Genomic DNA, 19,823 nt, shown 5'->3' with positions numbered 1-19,823 from the left:
TCAGTGGTGAAAATATTGCTTATCACATGGTATTGAGGGTTAAATGGGAGTATGCATAGTAAGCATTGGATATATGTCATCTTAAAGATTGGTTCATTTACTAGAAATTTTGTCCTATTAACAAAATAAAGTAATACATTCTCATAATAAAATTTAAACAATATAGAAATAAACAAACAAACAAAAGCAATACCTGGTCCCACTCCCTCCAACTCCAATTATGGAGATGTGGTAACTACCATTAACAATTTGGCTTCCGTTTGACCTTCTGAATATTTCACTTCTTATTTTTAGGAGTCAAAGATACTTAGGTTAGTCAATTGTCCCTCAACCTTTTCAACTAAGATCAAGTAAAGATACCATTAGAATATATTTTTAAATTTAACTTACTTATTTTCATATCTAGCATTAACAGTTTTTCTTTCACTTTGTGGTATTAAATATTTCATCCATATTCAGTGCTTACGCTGAAATCAAAAGGCGGAGGTTGTAGAAAAATCTGTCCCATTTGATCGTTAATGTAGTCAATAGTTGCTTTTTTGACTGGAGTTTTGTTCTTCAAATCTGAACTTAAAAATTAACATAATTATACCTAGAGTGTTTTTTGTTTGGCTGAACACAACGTCCCCTTGGTGTCCTGGAGTGCAGTGCTCGAGAGCACCATTCTGTACTGAGTAACAATCCACCAGATTTCCTGCCAAGGGATAACCCCTGTCCAATGTGTCTAAATATCACTTGTGGCTACTAGTGTCTGATACATATGACTGCAGGTATGAAAATTGTGTCGGTTCAGAATCCTTTAACAGCATGTAACAGATAATCTAACAGTAACTTAACATATCAGGTTTTATTTGGTTTTATTTTACTTAAGTGAAATATTTTACTTTATTTACATAAGAAGTCACCAGATATATAGCAGCTTCATGGTGGTAGCAATGTCCTAGGTTCTGTCTCTTTGCTTTGCTCTCCATAATGTAATGGCTTGTTTCCTCTCTTCTGCAAGATGCTTGTTGAAGTTCAAGCATCTAACATGTATAAGGCAGGAAGAAAGAGAGAGGTGGGTGCCTGATACCTCCATTTTATAAGAAGAACAAAGGCTTAATCAAAAGTTGCCTGAGAGATTCTGCTTGTGTATCACACTTGGGCCAGAGCTGGGCCATATAGCCACTCCCACCTGCAAAAGAGCTGGGAAGTAAGTCCTATATTTGGTTTGCAACCTCTATACTGGAAAACAGCAATGGAAAATGCTGTAACAAATCCACAGCCTCTGACACAAGAGGGAAAATGGAAAATAAGGGGATGGGCCATGATTATTCTGCCTTGTTCTTGGTGCTGGTTTGAAGATACGCCCCAGTAATAGCAGTAAGGATGATCTAGAAATTCTCCATTGAGAAGCTCAATGCCAAAAGGAGACCTGGGTCCCCAAATGTTACAGCTGTTAGGCACCAGCAACTTTGGTTCACACATAGCCACTTCCCCAGAGTGCAAATGTGCCCTGAATCTGGGTTGAAGCGGTTCCAGCATCTGCCATCTCTTGACTTGGGATTGCTGTTGCTCTTCTCTATCAGCTCAGTGCTGGGTCCATTTAACAATTCTAGTACCTTTCTACACTCAAGGTTTATTTTAGGGAGCCCCTTGTCCTTCCCTGCCCCTGAGCATTGTTCAGGGACACTCTGGCCCACTGAGAAGTTGTCCCAAAGCCCAGGGATCCTTGTCCAAATCACTTCACCCCTTCTTGGAATTGTGAATACCAAAGGGTATTAGAAAAGGGTATATAACCTTTTCTATAAGCAGAAGATCTTGGCTTACATTTGCTTAACGTATAAGAACAATTCAAATGACTCTTCAAAGAACAAGGACGATCACCCAAAGTGACTCCCTGTGTTGCCTACTTGCTTACCAGAGAAGTTGAGTTCAGCTTTTCCCGCTTAAAAGAAAAAAAATCTGGCTACACGAAAAATTAGAAAATATGCAGTTATTGCAGTATTGGCAAGTGGCATAATTGATTCTCTGAGATTTCATGCCACACATCTTTAGATCACATCATTCATTCATTTACATTCATTCCTTCAACCAACCCACATCTGTGATGCCTATTAAGTGCCAGCCCTGAGCTAAGTGCTGTGAACATAAAGTCAGATAAGGAATGGACCATTACCCACAGGACCTTAGCATCTAGTGTGTGGGAGAGACATGGAAATCACTTTTGCCTGTTGTTACAAGTGCTGAGGCAAAGGGTGGCCCAGGATTGTGGAGAATCCTGGAGGAGGAGCAGCTAAATTAGTCTGGGGGCCAGAAAACCTTCCTGGGGAGAGGATGCTTGAGCTGAATTTTGGAGTATGAGTAGAATTTACTAAAGCAATTTCCAGGGAGAGGAAAGAACCTGGGTGATGACATGGGGACCTCAAACAGCCTGGTGCATGCAGAAACAAGAGCACTAGTTCCATTTGGAGTGAAGAGTGTTTGAAGAAAAGACATCCAGGAGGCCAGAGAGGAACAGGAGCCAGATACAGCAAAGTGTTGTTGAACTAGTGAGCTTAAACTCTGAATTGTAGGTTATGAATTAGGGTTACAAGCCTATTCAGTTATTCCTCACCCATTCCCAAGAGTAAAAAAGTAAACTTCAACTGTTTCTATTTTGATGAAAGAGGAGAATTAAACATCTATGATAGATTACCTTAAACGCATGGTCTCCCTAAAATGATAATTATAATCATTTTAGATTAAAAGTCCCTTTCTACCAGCCCCTTTGCTTGCATTAACATAAGTAGATTAAGCCCTCTGGGGGATTAAAAATTGTAGGTGAATGTTTTATCCTGGAAATTACAATGAATCAGATACTCTCTAGGGCCAAAGTCATTTCCTGAAATAATTTTTCCAGACTATTAGAGTACAATTTATTCCCTTGCAATATAAATTGCACAAAATGGGAACTGAGTTAGTAAACCTCCCTTAGCATCTCAATTACTATGGTTCGAAACAACTTAGGTATGGGAAGGAGATAGACCAGTACCAATATTTGCACATCCATTTCTTTTCTTTAGTTTGGCTTCAAAGTCTTCCAGTGTTTCTCTGGTTTCCTAGAATACTGGGACTTTGAGAAGCAGATTCCCACAATAAAGTCTTAATGTAATTCAAGAAGTCAGAAAGAGTGAAATTATTTAGATGTTTGTTATTCTAAAGTCTTGTGAAAACATTTTGTCTTTCAGTTTTAAAACTCTTTTATGTGTTTTTAAAATTGTGTTCTGGTATACTCAGAGAGTTTATACTATGAGCATTTCAGAAGATAGTCAAGTATTGATATGTTTACATCACATCCTGTGTGTGATGGTTGCTGCAGAAATGATTGATAATAAGTTTATTTTACTCTAAACTTTACAAAAATATTGATTCATACTACCTTGTATTATATTCAGTTTCCCATTTATAAAGGCCTTTCCTATACATTGTTTAGTTTTCACAATATCATTATAAAATAGACTCAGTATTTTACAAGCTAGGAACAAAACCAAGAGGTTATGGCACATAGGGCTGGGCATGGTGGCTCACACCTATAATCCCAGCACTTTGGGGGGTCAAGGCAGAAGATTACTTGAGGTCTACTAAAAACACAAAATTTAGCTAGGCATGATGGCACGGGCCTGTAATCCCAGCCACTCAGGAGGCTGAGGCAGGAGAATCACTTGAACCTGGGAGGGGGAGGTTGTAGTGAGCCGAGATCGTGCCACTGCACTCCAGCCTGGGTGACAGAGCAGGATTCCATCTCAAAATAAATAAATAATAAATAAATAAATAAATAAGAAGTTACAGCACATAGGTCACAAACTAGAGTCTTCATTTGCATCATCTAGCAGAGCTTTTCATAAAACAGACCCTTGTATTTTTTTGTGTGCTTCACTCTCCTCCCCTCCGCTACCCCCTCCAAGATTCTGCTTTAACAGTTAAAAAGCTGCCCAGATAATGCTCATAGTGAACCTGCTGGGGAACCCCTGGTTAAAGGGATTTTTCTTTCTTTCTTTCTTTTTTTTGGGACGGAGTCTCACTCTGTCTCCAAGGCTGGAGTGCAATGGTACGATCTTGGCTCAAGGCAACCTCCCCCTCCCAGGTTCAAGCAATTCTCCTGCCTCAGCCTCCTGAGTAGCTGAGATTACAGGTGCCCACCACTATGCCTGGCTAGTTTTTGTATTTTTAGTAGAGACAAGGTTTCACCATGTTGGCCAGGCTGGTCTTGAAGTCCTGACCTCGTGATCCGCCCGCCTCGGCCTCCCAAAGTGCTGGGATTACAGGCGTGAGCCAGCACGCCCAGCCAGTTAAGAAGATTTTTCTGAAGCTCTTAAGGAGTAGAATCAGAACTTGAACCAGGCATGCAGACTGCAAGTCAAGGGTGTTTCCCATAGACCACAAGTAGGTAGGAGCAGTTGATGGGAGGTGAGGAGTAGGGGTAGAGGGATGGATGTTGATGGATGTGAATTAAAATCTTATAGCAATTTTCCTTTAAAAACAAATTTTTTTAAAAGCGAAGATGGAGTGACAGTCAAGATCAGAAATTTTCAGGTTGATAACATTTTATGGGATAATGTTAGTATGGATGTTCATGATGTGAGTGTAATCTTTTTGTTTCTAGGCATGAAAAGCAGGAAATGTAGGAGAACAAGACAGAGGAAATGGTAGGTTCATCTTTTGTATCTTTCAAGGAGACATGGTGAAAAAAAATCCATGATAAGCTGTAAATTTGAAGACAAATCATGAAAAAATAATTGCCATGAAACTGTAGTAAATTCACAGGTTTGTGGGGAAGAGATACTCCATGTTTTAGAAGATGAGTTATACTCAAGTCCCAAGAAGGAAGATCTGAGTGGTAGATGTTTCCATTTTTATATTACTAATGATGAAACTAAGGCTCAGAGAAGTAAAGGAGCTTGCCTAAGATGCTCTGAAAATATGTGGGAAAAACCATCAAACCATTATTATAATAAATGATCATAAATGATAGAATAAAGAAAAACCCAAATAAATCCCAGGACACTGTGAGAGAAGGCCTGGCAAATGCAACCTACAATCCATTTTGTGATATTGATGAACTATAACATTGATTTACCCTGTTTTTGTCACCAAAGGAAGCCACTGAGCCATGGTTATGAGATTTCTTCTTGGACATTTGAAACTGAGACTTTCCAAATTCTTATTTTTCAGAAGCTGATGAATTTCAGCCCTAGGCAGGATTTTTATAACACAAATTTAGGGGAGAATATATTTTAGATAATTTCTTTGTGCTGCCGTTTATCACCTGTTTGTTGAAGATTTGTGTTTTAGGTGATGCTGTTTTAAGTAGTACTGCAAACACTTTCTGCTTTTAAGTGTGTACAGCTCTCAGAATCTGAATTACATGGTATAGTGCTTTTGTAAAGTGTATGTTTTCAATGGTATAAGGGACTTTTAAAGTTTATTTTGATATTTTAAATCATCAGTCACCTGTGCATAGAATTGGTTGTTTTTCGCCTTTTCTGCGTTGTTACAAATATATCCCAGTCACTAGGCCGTAGTTGTCTAGGTTTTCACAAAGGTGTTTCTTTTCTCCATGTCTTTTCCAAAAGACTTTCCAAGCTCTAGGATTCAAGGCAGACCTCTCATACCTCTTAGATCTTACTTAAATCTGATTTGGGCTTCAGGGAAAACACTGAAGACACAACCAGTACCTGAAACTTTTTTTAGTCTTAGTGTTCTGATTTACCCTCAGTCACTTCCCCTAGCTTATGAAGGGAATTTCTGATAGAGTTCTTCATCTCTGATTTTTAAAATTTTGATCAAAATTCATTTTTCCTGAGAAAGCATTTTTGTATTTTAAACCCAAGAATTCACAATGGTATTTTTTCTTATAGGAATGCATGAAATGATTTGCCTTTCTAAAAGTAAATGTAAAACCTATAAACTATGTGACTATAGTTTCCCAAGTTTCTAGGAATCAACCCAAGTGCAATTATTATAAACATATAAGAAATCATGTCTACAATTGAAAATATAAAATTTAAAAATATATATTTGTTCGTAACAGAATCTATAATCAGCAATTTCTTTGTTTTCCTTGTCTTACTGTTCCTTCTCATAATTGTTGACAGACACGCATTGTAAAAAGAATGAAAGTTCAGTATTTGTGGGAAAGAATTTCAGAGTTATTTCTAGTAATTCCCTTGCTCCCTTAATGAGCTGGTATAAGATTTTTTTTTAATGTGTAGAAGACTTTATTTTGTTAACACTTGCTCTAATCCAACTTCATAAAGTGGAAGTTTTCTCTCTCCACTGATGCTATGGGAAATCTGAGAATTCAGGCTCTGTCCATTGCTGTTGGTCCACCCCCCTGAAAATGATCTTTAGCTTTTGGCCTACTAGAGAAAAATAATTATTTTTATGGCTCCGAAGTATCTTTTTAAAATAGAGATTTTTTTGATGATATCTTTCAACTCACCTTTTATGTTTTCTGATAATAATAAAATAATCCTGTGGGTAAATGCCCTTTTATACAGATGTGTGACAAGTAGTTGAACAGACAAAACTTCTAGTTGAAGAAATAATTTTGTACTTTTTTAAAATTAAGAATTACTTTTTTTTTTTTTTTTTTTGAGACAGAGTCTGGCTCTGTGCCCAGGCTGGAGTGCAATGGCACGATCTCGGCTCACTGCAACCTTGATCTCCCAGGTTCAAGCGATTCTCCTGCCTCAGCCTCCTGAGGAGCTGGGACTACAGGTGTGCGCCACCACACCCTGCTAATTTTTTTTTTTTTTGTATTTTTAGTAGAGACGGGGTTTCACCATTTTGGCCAGGATAGTTTCGATCTCTTGACCTCGTGATCCACCTGCCTCAGCCTCCCAAAGTGCATTACAGGCGTGAGCCGCTGCTCCTGGCCCAAGAATTACTTTTTAAATGAAAATCACAGATTCTTGTTTTATATTTTTGGATTTTCAAATCTTGATATCTTTTCAAGAAAGGCATAGTCTTGATAAATAATATCCAAAAATATATTAATATAAATACTATGTATGTTCGTGTAATTTCAGAGCTTCACTATATATACCCATATATGTATATGTGTATATATGTGTGCCTGTGTGTGCGTGTGTTTCTGGTACAAATTGATTTAATAAACTATTTGAAGAAAAAACTATCCCTGATTACCTAACTCATATTTTATCATATGAAATTTAGCACATTGTGTAGTTTGTTCTATTCTGTGTGTTTCTGAATTGTTTTAGTTGTCATTAGTGCTCTTTGATAGTTACCAAAAAAAAATAGTTGTAAATATTTGTAACATCAGGAATCTTGTTTCACCTTTGGTTTAATAGTCTAAAATTCTTTGATCCTGAATACAAAGAGAAGTCCCAGAACATTTAGGAAGGTTCATGGAAGGGTAATTGGAACCCAGGACTACATTCTATCTACACATGCACCTAGTAAGCTAGAGGCTGACTGCTGAAACTGCAGGTAGAGGTGGCTGTGTTAGAGGACCTGTGCTTGCCTATGCAGAGCTCCACTCCACAAATATCCTATATTTAAGGAGGGATTTTTTTACTTGGGGTCTGTAATACACGTAGGTAAAGTGGAGTGTACATGAACATGTATGCATTCTTCTGGGGGTTAGACCCATTTTTCTTTTTCTTTTGGGGGGGCGGATTGGAGGGGGATGGAGTCTAGCTCTGTCACCCAGGCTGGAGTGCAATGGCATGATCTTGGCTCTATGGAACCTCTGCCTCCCAGGTTCAAGTGATTCTCCTGCCTCAGCCTCACCAGCAGCTGGGATTACAGGCGTGCACCACCCAACGCAGCTAATTTTTTGTATTTTTAGTAGAGATGGGGTTTCACCATGTTGGCCAGGCTGGTCTTGAACTCCTGACCTCAAGTGATCTGCCTGCCTTGGCCTCCCAAGCACCCGGCCCTAGACCCATAACTTTCTTTAGGTTGTCAAAGAGTTTCATGACTGCAAAAGAGGCAGAAAAACTATTAAAGCTTACAAGATGACTGTATCCAATGAACTATTTCAGTTTTTCTAAATATCACTTAATAGCCTGAAGCATAAATTTATCATGATTCTCTTCCCTGCCTCTTAAAACCCAGGTGCCAGTCAACAAATTAAAGAAACTTTATTGACATGAATGGTACAGGCATATGACTAAAGCAGAGAAAGTACAATACGGTTTCATTTTATGAGAGTGACGTGTTCCTGAAGACTTGGCAGTATTCAAAACTTGCATATTTCATGTTTAATTGCTCCCATAGAACTGACAAAGATGTTTACTAGCAAAACTGGCCAAGACATACGCCAATAGCATAAACACAGTTGTTAATTCCCTCATCCCTCCTCCAACTTAAAATCATAATTCAAGATAAAAAATTATATTTACATAATTTCTAATTTTGTGCTGAAAGTGAAACTTTATTGATATTTTTAGTTCAGCCTTTTCAAGTGAATTAAAGTTTTCCACAGAACACTGAGTCAAAATGAAAATTAAACACATGCATACACACGCTACTGGGTATATATCCAAAGGAGATGAAATCACTGTGGTGAAGAGATACCTGTACTCCCATATTTATTTTAGCCCTATTCACGATATGCAAGATACAGAATCAATCTAAATGCCCAGCAATGAATAAATGGAGAAAGAAAAGATGGTAAATATACACAATGGAATACTCTTCAGCCATAAAAATAGGACGAAATCCTGACATTTGTGACATGGATGAACCTGGAAGACATTATGTTAAATGAAATAAGCCTGGCTGGGCGCAGCAGCTCACACTTGTAATCTCAGCACTTTGGGAAGCTGAGGCGGGTGGATCGCTTGAGGTCAGGAGTTTGTGACCACCCTGGCCAACACAGTGAAACCCTGCCTCTACTAAAAACATAAAAATTAGCCGGGCGTGGTGGTATGCATCTATAATCCCAGCTACCCAGGAGGCTGAGGCACGAGAATCGTTTGAACCTGGGAGGTGGAGGTTGCAGCAAGCCGAGATCACGCCACTGCACTCCAGACTGGGCGACAGAGTGAGACTCTGTCTCAAAAATAAATAAATAGGTAAAATAAGCCAGGTCCAGAAAGACAAATATTGCTTGGTCTCATTCACATGTGGGAGCTAAACAAGCTGATTTCATAGAAGTAGAGAGTATAATGGTAGTTACCAGAGACTAGGGTGGCTAGAGGGATAGGGTATAGGAAGATGTTGGTCAAAGGATACATAATTACAGTTAGATAGGAGGAGTAAATTTCAAGAGATCTATTGTATAGCAAGGTGACTATAGTTGATGGTATATTGTATTATTGAAAAACGTAAACAGTGGACGTTATGTGCTCTCATTACAAAAATGATAGCTATGTGAGTTAATGTATTTTAAACTAGCTAGAGTTGTTAACCATTCTACAATGTATATATACTTCAAAACATCATGTATACAGTGAAAACATACAATGTTATCTGTCAATTTTTTAAAATGGCCGCCCTGATCCAACAGATGAGGCCAAAATAAGAGTGGTACCAGCATACTAATGTGTGTAGTTCAGCTTGGGAGTGGGTTTAGAGGCGCCTGTTCTGAGACTTGGGCTGTGCAGTGTAAAAGTACACAACTTACATTCCGAAAACTTTCTGAGTGATTAAATAATGCATGAGTGAACTATACTGTATTGGTTATTCAGCCACTCCTTTCTGAATCTTTTTTTTATTTTTATTTTTATTTTTTTTTAGGTTAAAGAGCTAATAGTCTTTGAAAAAGAAGCATGAGCTCAGCTTTCAAAAGGCAAAAATTTTATTTTCATCATTTACATCCCTGGTAACAAGAACCAGCTGCTAGGAAATAGGTCCCAGTTATGTATGAAACTCCAATCTGCTAGAGTTTCATCCTCAATTTATCAACCTCAAATATTAATAGATCTTTAATGAAAATCTCTTCGTTTCTGGCAGAACTTTGGTGATGAATTTCTACTCTAGGATTCAATTTTGAGATAAGCCAAATTCACCAAAATTAGCCCTTTTTTACTCTGCTTGTGGCCCTTGCTCGACCTGTAGTTTTGGACATTAATCATTTCAAAGTAGCATCTTTTGATCACATTGGCACTACAAGATGCTTTTTTCATCTCTGGTCAGCAATTTTTTGAGCCTTTCTTATTTCTACATGAGCCAGGAAACTCAGCCCAAGCTGGGTTCAGCTACTATGTTAGCTAATTCTATGTGCCAACTGCTCTAGGTTATTGTGCCTAGTTGTTTGATCAAACACCAGTCTAGATGTTGCTGTGAAGGTATTTTTTTAGTTGTAACTAACATTTAAATGAGCAGACACTAAGTAAAGCAGATTAGCCACTATACTGTGAGTGGGTCTCATATAGTTAAAGGCCTTAAGAGAAAAGACTGAGTTCTCAAGGAGGAAGTTCTGACTCCAGTCTGGCTTGGGACTCAAGACGGCATCAATTCCTGATGGAATTTCTAACAGATTTCAGACTGCGAGCCCCACGATCACATGAGCCAATTCTTTAAAATATCTTTTTTTTTTTTTTTTTGAGACGGAGTCTCGCACTGTCACCCGGGCTGGAGTGCAACGGCGCGATGTCGGCTCACTGCAACCTCCGCCTCCTGGGTTCACGTGATTCTGCTGCCTCAGCCTCCTGAGTAGCTGGGATTACAGATGCACACCACCACACCTGGCTAATTTTTTTTTTTTTTTTGAGATGGAGTCTTGCTCTGTTGCCAGGCTGGAGTGCAATGGCGTGATCTCGGCTCACTGCAACCTCCATCTCCTGGGTTCAAGCGATTCTCCTGCCTCAGCCTCCCAAGTAGCTGGGACTACAGGCATGTGCCACCACGCCCGGCTAATTTTTTGTATTTTAGTAGAGATGGGGTTTCACCATGTTGGCCAGGATGGTCTTGATCTCCTGACCTCATGATCTGCCCACCACAGCCTCCCAAAGTGCTGGGATTACAGGTGTGAGCCACCGCACCCGGACAAAAAAAATCTTTATTTTATATATATAAATATTATATGTAAGTATATTCATATATAAAGATATTTAAGGGATACATTATATATATTTATTTAAGGAGTGAATACACACACACAAATCATACTGGTTCTGTTTCTCTGAAGAATCTGATACAACTCAGATCAGCCTTATTAGTGGAGTGGGATTATTCATGCCCGCTGGGAGCCAATTAGATCAATGATTCTAAAACAATGGGTGTGTGGAAGTGCATCAGGCACTGCTAATGGTGAGAAGGAAGGTGCTGACAGCTGGTACTCTGTTCCCCCTTCCTGAGCTTCAACCAGAGTGACTTGACTTCTGTTTGTTTCATATATTGGAGGGTGGTATAAATGGTACTTAAAAAAATTCCAGTGCCAAAAATAAAACTTACAGATTTATGGTTAAGATAGACCAATATCTCAAAGTTTAAGTATGTATGGTGTCTGCATGAAATTTTTTACAAAATAATTTTTCATTGATGATGAGGTCATATCTCAAAAAGGTCCAAATATATATTTTGTAGTCAATAAGATATTCCTATGATAAGGATTTTTTTCAGGACATATTCCATCCCAGTAGCTTGATGTTACACAGCTCTATAGTTTTATAAATATGTAGGAAAATATAATTTACTTTGTTTCCCAAATGCAAGTCCATCTTCTCAAGTGGCCTTTAGTTATGGCAGTAATCTCTAAAATCATGAAAGGCAGGGAAATATGTATTTGATGTCATGTTCCTGATTTATTTTTATAAGATTCATGAAAAGACTAAGCCAAGATGTGAACACAGGATCGGGGACTAGATGGATTCTCTTTTGGCTGTTACTACAACAGGAACTAAAACAGGAAGGAACTGTTACAGGAACTGTAGCAGGAAGGAAGAAAAATGTGCCTTGGAATTCATAAAATTCTGAAGTAATGGTGACAGGTGTGAAGTGGAATAAAAGCCTGGGGTGTTGTGGGCTGAGGTATTGACAGCGTTGGGATAGCCAAACTCAGTAGTGGGCCTAAAGGAATTTGATCTATCAGCTAGAACTAGCAGGTTCTGTGTCAGAATCTTCATCACCATTTAGAGGCACTGTTTGGTTAGAATTAATATGAGAGATTGCACGCTGTAATGGAAATGGCCTTCCACAAATGGCTGATAAGCTGGGACCTTACTGTCCAATATTGCCTGGCTCAGGAGACCATGAAGTTTTGAATATTTCTCTGAGCTAAAGGTCACCGGGTTGGCTTTGCTATAGATGGGGATGGGGATTTGGTGGACAAATAGGGACCTGAGCAGAGGCTTAAGATGCAAATCTGACCATGTCACTCTTCAAAGTTTCCCCTCCCACTACAAGATAGTCTAGGCCAGTGTTCCTCAAACCATAGTGTGCATGAAAATCACCTTTGAAAACATCAGTTGTTGGACCCTACCACCAGAGTTTCTGATCAGTACGTCCAGGATAAGGCATAAGAATGTACATGTCCAAGTTCCCAGGTGATGTCGATACTGTTGGTCCATGGACCACGCTTTTAGAACTACCAGTCTAGGCACTTTACCATCACACAAATGGATCTTTTCTGTTCATTTCATGCCGATCTCTTTAGTCTATATTTCCCACCTGCTGTCCTGTATATTATGATTCAGCAATGTGGAACTGCTTATAGTGCACTTGCGGCCACTATGCTGTTTCTTGCCACCCTGCCTATTCCGTTTATTTTACTAATTCTTACGTAACTTTAAAGACTTGGTTTGCATTGTTGCCCAGTACTCTCTCGTTTAATTGTCTCATTTCCCACTCCTCATCTGGGTCAGTTAGCCCTCCTGTAATACCCAGAGACTGCTCCAAACATATTTCTACATTACACTTATGACGATGCACTGGAGTGATCTGTTTATGTGGCTATTTCTTCTATGACACTGTGAATTCCTTGACACCAGGAGCACATCTTACTTTTTGCATGCACAATACATTCACACTGGAGGTGCTTGCAAAATTGGGAGACGGGGGTAGAGGGAGTAGGAGAGAGGAGGAGAGTGAACCTTGTGCCCCTGATTACTGAGGCCATCTCTCTGATACACAGGGAATGTGTGGATCTGGCTTAGAGTAGAGCTTCAGGCAGCCATCTGTCATTAAAAGAATTCTTTTAATTCTATCTGTTCAAGATCTTGTACAATCTACAGAATTTCAGAGCAAATCAAATAACACACTAGGGTTATATAGCAGTCAACCTTCTATTTCTTTCAGCTATGGTCATTTCCTTAGTGTGCAGACCTATAATGAGGGCTGCATATGAGTATTGTCACACTCTCTGGCAAGTTTCACCTTTAGCTTCCCCTCTGTTGAACAATGCATACACTTATTAAAATTTAGGGCAATTTTAGTAATTTATAATTGGATGAAATAGTTATTATTGCCTTAGCATATGCAGTTCACAACGACAATTAATTGCACAGTAAAATTTGCAAAGGAGATACTTTGATTCAGAGACTACTTTAAATCGTCAGTGCTTAGGCTTTTTGGTTTTCTCATTCCTTCTGTCCTCACTTTTTATTTTCCACCCATGGCTCCTTTTAGGATAAAATATTTTAGCCAGGAAAGAGCATAAAGATAATTCAGTCCTGATGCATAGGATAAATGATTTGTCTGGTCACACAGCTAGTCCGTAACGGAGGACTAGACTCCAGGACCCTGTCCTGAGCACTCCACCATGCTACCTTTTACCATCTGTTTAAGAAGCCCCACTTTGTATCATCAATTCTACTGTTCCTGAAGCAGAACAGTTAACAAGGCAAATTCAGTAATTTACGCCCTAAACTAGGAGAGAGTTAAAGTTGAAGGGTAAAATCCACATTGCAAAGAACCATACGGTCTATTAATACTAATAATATAATCATAGGTAACATTTGCTGAGGGTTTGCTATGTTGCAAGAACCACAGTAGGTGCTTTACATGGACTGTCTCAGTTGATCCTCACAACCACTGTATGAACGGGTCTGTTATCCCGTTTACAGATTAGAAACAGGCTTGTAGGCTAATGTGCCCTAAATCCACACTGGTAAAACCAAAATTAAAGCAGACGCGGTCTGTCTCCAGAGCTCATGCTCGTTTAACCACTACACTAATGGGAGAAAAAGCATGCAGACATTCAATCTGGTTGCAAAGTGACTGAAGGAAAACAGTTGCTACAAAACGCAAATAGTGAGACAAGGCATCTGTGGGCACCTTCTGCCTTACCTCACATTTGTAAAAATAAGTATACTGTATGGGACTGGAAGCTGTATGATTTAGCTTCTTGTTTTAATAATTTGTAAATAAATTATGTTAACTTAGGTTTGGAAGGAGCCACATTGTTTATTTAATCTAGCTTTACTAGATGAACTAATCCTTCCCTCTTCAAAATCCCTGATGCAGAGTGATGAAGTTTCTTCTTGAAAACAGCCAGTGAATAGAGGATTTGCCTTTTGAGACAGTCTACTCAGTGGTTTCTGGTTCTTTCATCTGGAATTAGAGCCCACTTTACCTGCCCCTTTTCCCTAGGTCCTGGCCTATCCCCTGAAGGGGAGTGTATTTGTCTGTTCTCTTGCTGCTAATAAAGACATACCAGAGACTGGGTAATTTATAAAGGAAAGAGGTTTAATGGACTCACAGTTCCACATGGCTGGGGAGGCCTCACAATCATGACTGAAGGCGAATGAGGAGCAAAGTCACGTCTTACATGGTGGCTGGCAAGGGAGTTTGTGCAGGGGAACTCCCGTGTATAAAACCACCAGATCTTGTGAGACTTATTCACTACCACGAGAGCGGTATGGGGAAGACCAACCCCATGATTCAATTATCTTTATCTGGCCCCACCCTTGACACATGGGGATTATGACAATTCTAGGTGAGATTTGGGCGGGGACACAGCCAAACCATGTCAGGGAGGGAGTACATCTACTGTCTCTGCCTGAAGGTAGCTGGAAAGGCTGGGAAGATTGTCTCCCAACCCCCCAGAATTTCCTCATCAGGTTACACATCCCCAGAACATCTTTCAACCCTCCGTTTTCCAGATCTCCCACCATGTTTTTATTTACTTTTCTTTTTTTATTTGAAACGATCATAAAACAGCACTACCGCCATTTAGTCACTTCTTCCAGGACATAGTCTAGTTTTTTTCTACAGTCTTCTCCAGAATCTAACATTTTATCTCATCATTGCTGAATGATATTAGACTTATTATTTCCTGTGTTCTGGGTATAATACTCCTATTAATACCAACTAAAGCCAAGATAGGTGAAAAGCAACCATACTTCTCCCCAACTAATTTTGCACTTGTAACTAACTATATACTCAGATCTATTGAACCAGAACTGCTTTGCAGCCCAGAATTTTCTATCCCAAGGCTAAATGTACAACTTTACAGTTAATATTGTTTAAATTATTATTTTTATAATTTATATATAATATTCTAGCTTGTCAGGATCATTTTGAATCTCTGGTGTGTTAATTATACATAATTTGTCTGTACAATATTTCTTCCATATTATTAATAGAAAATACTGCATCTGACAGGGCCTGTTACACTGTTAAGTGAACTTTTTTCAGAATTGGTAATCAATACTCTTTCAATGTATTATTCAACCAGTTGCAATGCCAGCTAAGCAGTAAGAAAAGTTAGCTCTCATCATTTTATCCATAAAAGTACCACAAGAAACTTTGTCAAATGTTTTATAAAAATCAAGACACAGTATATGTAAGATATTCTATTAGTTTATGAATTATTTTAAAATATGGTTACAAATGACTATTTTTAAAAATAATCAAGTTTTCAGTTTTCAGAACTATGGTGAGTGCTTCCTCCATGCTGGTTCCCATTGATTTCTAAATCCTCTCAAGGAGAATGGGCATTATCTCACACTACTAGACTGGTCCTCAAAATAGGTAGGTGAAGGAAGAAGGGCTTGGAAAGATTAAAAATGATAGCCTACAACTCTTAGAGAGATATAACCTGCAGGCCTGTTTTTCAGATGTGGAAACTAAAATTCAAAGAATTGAATTGACTTTGCTAAAGTCACCCAGGAAATGGATAACTGAGGATTCATATCTAGCTCTTCTGTCTCCAAGTTCATTTTTCACATTAACCTGTACATTCTCTTGATCTCAGTCCTCTACATTCAATTCCTGTGATGAGTTCCAGCTCTCTTAGGGTCATGAGCAAATCTCAAAATGGGGTAAATGCAGCCACAGACAGAAAAATGGAGCATCTTTATAAAGCATCACCTTTTATCTGAAGACAGATAGCATTCTTTTTTATTGACATAAAACAAAACACAAAGCTATCTTGGAGAGTAATGTAAAATTCACATTAAAGATGAAACATGAGATTTTAAAACTATCTTATGTATGTTTTGACCCTCTCTGGATTATACTATCAAGTCCTCAAGGCCTGTGGCTGAGCTAGCTATAGTAGTGGTGGCTCTGGTGTTTGAGGCAAGGGCATGCACAGGGTGCCCACAGAGCTGGGGTCTGGAGTGCATTTACACATGAAGCAGCTGCAGCTCCAGGGTCTGGGGCACATGCAGGGTTGGGAGGGTTGCCTTGGAAGGAAATAGGAAGTATAGCAGCAGCTCCTTCTCTTGGGAGGCTTCTGCAGTAGGATGGTGTTGGTTACCTTGGTGGTGAAATATGCCAGTGTCCTCCGGAGAACAGGACTGTGGCGATATCTACCATGTGACTGAGACTGGCAGCCCCCACCCTTCTTCTTTGTTCTTAGGCATCTCCAGATGTCTTGGATAGGCTGATCTCCCCAGTGATCCTTTCTGTGGGGTTATTCTTTTCCGTTTTGCTCTACTGCATTCTGCAGATTCTTAATTGGACCCTTAAGTCCTCTCAAAGCTATTTTCATTTATGGATATCTGCCTATTTGTTAGTTTTTGTGGGGAGATAGAGGTTGGCATCTCGGACTCCATCATCTGGCTGACTTCACTCTCCTGTACCATTTTGAACATAACTAACTTTGTACATTAACATTTATTCAACATTGAACACATTTATTGAGCACCTACTTTGTGTCAGGCATAGTACTAAGCTCTGGGGTTACCGTGGTAATTAAGACGGACACAGTTTTTGCCCTTATTGAACTAACATTCTAGAAAGACAAAAACAAACAAACAAAAACAACCAAAATGACAAAAAAACTGCAGGGTGTAATCAGTGCTATGAAGGCAATAATGGGCCTGAGATAGAGAATAAAGTTTGGGAGAGGTCAGATGGAAGAATGAAAATACTTTAGTTCACATGGTTTGATGTTGACTTTACTGCGGAGACATTTCACATGAAAATCGAAGAATGAATAGATAGGTGAAAGGTATGCGAGTACACTCCCCAAAAGAGAAGTAGCAGATATAGAGACCTTGAGGCAGGAAAGAACTTTGAGGGTTGAGACGATGAGAGAAGCCCAGTGTCATTGAAAAAAGGTGAATGAGTGAGTGGCAATGGCATCAGGCGAGGTGGATGAGGTGGACGGGGCTGGATTACACAGGGCCTTGGGAGTCATGGAAAAGAAGCTTAGATGTTATTCTAAGGACAATGAAAAGCCATTAAAGGATGTTAACCAGGGAAGTGGCAAGATCTGATTTACTGTCAAAGAAGGACACTCTCACCTTGGTGAGGAAAAGAGTTCCATGGAGGAACAAGGATAGAAGCAGAGGCCATTGGGAAATTACTACAGTTTTGCAGGTGAGAAATGATGGGCGTTTAGGCCAGGTTGGTAGTCAAGGCAGACAAAAATGGATGGACTGGGTTAAGTGCTAGTGGGATGAACATGGAGGGTGAGGGAAAGAGAGGATGAAGCTTAACTAAAGTTTTTGACTTGAGTCAAGTGTAATTGAATGTGGGATTGGGAAGTTGTTTGTGGTAGAAATTCTGTTTTGAACATGTTAGGTTTGAAATATTTGTAATCTATTCAAATAAAGATATCAGGTTGCCAGATGCCAAGCTTACTAGTGTAGAGCTCAGAGGAAAGGGTCCCAATTAGAAATATCATTTTGGGAGTCACCAGTATAATACAGAATCATAAGCAATATTTAAAACTCTGGGCATAGATGAGATCATGTAGAAAAGAATTCAAAGAGAAAGAGAAGTGTATCTCTGGAAGAAATCTCTGAGAAACATTGACATTTAGAGATTGGGTTGGGATGAGGAATCTTGCATGGAGCCTGAGAAACAAATGAACCTGAGAGGTGTGAGAAAAACCAGGAAGCTCCCAAGACAGAACAATGTTAAGTACTCAAAATTAGGACAAGTAACGTAATCTTTCTGTGCCTCCATTTCCTCATCTCTAGAAAATAGTTTATTAGTTTTTTATTGCTGCTGTGACAAATTACCACAAACTTAGTGGCTTTAATAAAAAAAAAATGCATGATCTTACATTTCTATAGCTCAGAAGTTGGAATTAGGCCTTTCTTACTGGGCTAAAATCAATGTGTCAGCAAGCCCATCTTCAAAGCTGGCAATGGAGAGTTGAGACATAATATTACTCCATTGTAACATGTTGCTTCCATTGTCACATCTCCTTCTGACTCTGACTCCTCTTTTACTTTTAAGGGTTCCTGTGGTTACACTGAGCTCACCTGGATAACCCAGGCTACTCTCCCTTTCCCAATATTAGCTTATTTGCAACCTTAATTCCACCTGCAGCTTAATTCTCCTTGTGGTGTCATATAACATGGTCACAGGTTTTGGAGATTAGGACATGGGCCTCTTTGGGGGCTATTATTCTGCCTGCCACAGATGGTAATAATATATATCTCATAGGATTGTTATGAGAACAAAATGAGTCAATACACAAAGTAATTATGCGTGTCATGCAGCAAATAGTCAATAAACATTGGCTACTATTATTACTCTGCTTTGTTTCTGCCTCAACCACTAGACAGCGAGTTTCTCAGACAAATGTGTTATCTTCATCTTTGTGGCACAGATTATAGATGTTCATGAAATATTCATTGAATGAATACATGGCACAGAGAATGTGGAAGAATGTTCAGTGAACAAATGAATGCAAATACATATGCCTCAAATAGAGTTACAGAAGCACTGTATTAACCTCATTTGATTTCATCTTTGCCAGAACCTTGTGAGGTAGACTGGCAGTCCTCCAAACCAGTTTCCCTTCTTGACTTCTCTATTTAAGTTCATGACTCCAACATTTACTCATATGTATAACCCCAGAGTTCTTTTATGATACTTATTGAATTACTTATACCCAGCTGACTTCCTGACCCATCTCTGGTTCTTTTTCTCCTTCATTCAATCAACACACATGAGCTTAGATTGTACTATCTGCCAGATAGAGGACTAGGCACCCTAAATACAAAGTTGAATTAGACATTAGTCTTAAAGAGTAGCCAAATTCTCAGCATTCTTCCTCAGTGATTAATGTCTCATAGATTTCTTTCCTACTTTCTCTTCCTCCACCAGCTGGTTCAGACCCTTAATACTTCTCCAGGCTTTTGTGGAGTCTGTTTCCACCCACTCTGCCTGTCTTTTACTAAAGCACAGTAATGATATACCCCAAATGTGCCTGGGATTTGCTTTCATGCTTTTGTTCATATTGTTTTCTCTACCTAGAATGTCTTCACTCTCTCACCCTGTGAAATCCCAAGCACTTATTCTTTTCAGCCCCATTTCCAACACACCTTTTCCCAGAAGCCCTTTGACCCTGGCAACAATGTTTTCTCTCTCTCTTCTTCTCTCCCTTAACATTATTTCCCTTTTGATTTCTTGCAGTAGCACCTTGTGTTATAAAGGTGTTTGTACATGCTGTTTCCCTCCATGAGGCTCTACATTTGTTC

The 19,823-nt window shown here is 39.1% G+C and overlaps 1 protein-coding gene and 1 long non-coding RNA gene across 2 annotated transcripts in view; both read left to right on the top strand.

Moving 5' to 3' along the window:
• Positions 1 to 19,823, top strand: part of TXNDC16 (thioredoxin domain containing 16) — a 460,012-nt gene that overhangs the window by 141,931 nt on the left and 298,258 nt on the right. The gene's annotated exons all lie outside the window — the stretch shown is intronic.
• The window catches only part of LOC134760145 (uncharacterized), a 34,734-nt gene that overhangs the window by 11,730 nt on the left and 3,181 nt on the right, over positions 1 to 19,823 (top strand). Inside the window, exon 3 of the long non-coding RNA XR_010137040.1 lies at positions 4,625 to 4,667. This is a non-coding gene — a long non-coding RNA (uncharacterized LOC134760145). The remainder of the gene's footprint in view (positions 1 to 4,624; positions 4,668 to 19,823) is intronic.

This window comes from Pongo abelii, chromosome 15 (genome assembly GCF_028885655.2).
Source record: "Pongo abelii isolate AG06213 chromosome 15, NHGRI_mPonAbe1-v2.0_pri, whole genome shotgun sequence".
Lineage (NCBI taxonomy): Eukaryota > Metazoa > Chordata > Mammalia > Primates > Hominidae > Pongo > Pongo abelii.
This window is presented reverse-complemented; position numbering and strand designations above follow the sequence as displayed.